Consider the following 2177-nt stretch of genomic DNA (forward strand, 5'->3'; position numbering starts at 1 on the left):
TTTTTTTCCCTTTGGTTTATCCCCTGTTGTCATTGTTTTTGATTGTGGTAGCCTGTGTCTTATATATACATTTATCTGACTTGGAGAAGGGGAGGGGAATAAGAAATGGCGAGACAAAGGGCAAAGGGTGAACCAATGCAAGGGTAATACTCACAGGATGTTATGTTAGAAGTAAACTTTACAATTTGGGGGAAGGGGAATCGGGGGGAGGGAAAGTAGAAGAAAATGAAGAAGGGGTAATACTGTTCAACAGAAATGTACTCATTACTTACTTATGTAACTGTAATCCCTCTGTATTTCACCTTTACAATAAAATAAAATTAAAAAAGCAACTTGAGGATTAAATGGAAGGGGTTTATGATGAAACTGAAATGTAAATGGTCTTTATCTGGTGTACAGCTGGGAAAACTAGAATTGAATTCTACATCCAATATAGTCGAACCAATACTGGGTCAAAGGCTAATAGACTTATGTAGCAGTTGTGAAGTCCTAGGTGTTCTTATAGCGCCTTGTGTATAGTTCTACATAGGTTTCTTAACAGGTTACACAAATGTTGGGCTTTGCTCCCATCACAGGATCACCGAGGGGAGGAAGGGCCTCACAGATTAATTTTCTGGCTTCTGGTCCTCTGATTTGGCAGTGTAGGGAGTCCCCAGGTTGCAGGGATACCAGACACCAGCCTCACTTTTGATCAAATGATTCCCTGTACTAGGGTTCTTCCCATTGTTTTAGTGGGCACATCTATTTCCTGTGTATGCTGGATTTCTAGAGCCCACCGGTAACTCCCCAGGTATGACTCACAGTCACTGCACTCAAGTCACGGCTCTTAGGCCCCATAGGTGAAGTTACATGTCAATTTATATTAAAAAAAATATCCTTGCATTATAGGAAGTCAAGTTGTCGAATGTACTTGACCAATCCTAGAGTTTTAGGATTAACACAGGGACCACTGATTTTTCAAGTGCAGCAGAGTAGGCAGGGGGTTATGGGAAGGCACTGGCCTTTCCTCACTGGCTTTTCTTCACTGTCCTTTCAGGAAGCAGGACCAGAAGCCTCTACCAGACAGCCTTGCCCAGTGTGTCTACCTATTTCGGAGGGAAGTGAAAGAGAACACGGAGCTGGGAGGGGTTGTGTGTTTGTGGGGTGTCATGCTGGCCCATGCTATGGGCCCATGGGCCATTACCTAGCTTTGTCTAGCTGAAAGATAGTGAGACAAGGAAATGGGATCCCTGAGCAGATGCTTCCTGAAACAGCTTTGGATTCAGGAGAAGACCAGGGTCTATGGCAGCCAGGACAGGTGGCTGACAGTGTCTAAGTATACTTTCCTAAGTGAAATCAGCAACATTCCCCGCCCTCAGACCAGGATAGGAGCCTAAATGATACTGGCTCAAACCTAGGGTTATTTTCCCCAAAGTGTAGTTTTCTTTAGTCATTGTCTTGCCTGGGAGTTCCCAGGATCTCCTGGTACTTCCCAGGCATCCTCTGCTTGGTCTTATGCCTCATACCTGAGGGACTGTGACCTCTATTGTCCTGTCCCTCAATAAAGAATCAACCCCACACATAGAGGGTCCACTCCCTATGACAATCTGCTCTGTCTCAGCACTTTGTATTTCTGGAGCTTATCCAAGCTCCACAACATTCCTCCCAACATTCCTCTCTGTAGACTTCATTCATGTTGGTTAGAGACTTTGAGCCTCAGCACATAGTTTCAGATAGGTAGGGCCAGTAGTTGGATGCTTACATTCAGTCTCCTTCCCTAGATTACTAGCTCAATACATGCTGCTCTTGGGTGTCCCAGCTCAAGCCCCTAGTTCACTTGTATTCCACTCATTCACTTTCCTGTCCACAGATCGTTACACAGGTAGTCTACCCACCATGGAGAATCCCTCCAGCTCTGCCCCAGCTTCACCTTTGCATCATAAAATCTTCATAGGTTCCAAAGTCTGGGAGTAGGCCCAGCTGCTGTGAGCAGAATGCTCAGTATTTGTGCATGCTTCGTCATCTGGAGGCAATGTCATATAACTGTAGGCTAGTTCTCTATGTTTCCATAGAAACAACCCATTGATTGCATGAGGATCCTTTGGTTTTTCTTGCCAGAAGATTTTACTCATGCAATGCCAACATTCCATTTCAGGCAGGACTGGGGGTGAGGGGGTGGGGAGGGGGCTTGGGATCTA

Source organism: Megascapheus bottae, chromosome 11 (assembly GCF_031878675.1).
Source record: "Megascapheus bottae isolate mThoBot1 chromosome 11, mThoBot2.hap1, whole genome shotgun sequence".
Taxonomy (NCBI): Eukaryota; Metazoa; Chordata; class Mammalia; order Rodentia; family Geomyidae; genus Megascapheus; species Megascapheus bottae.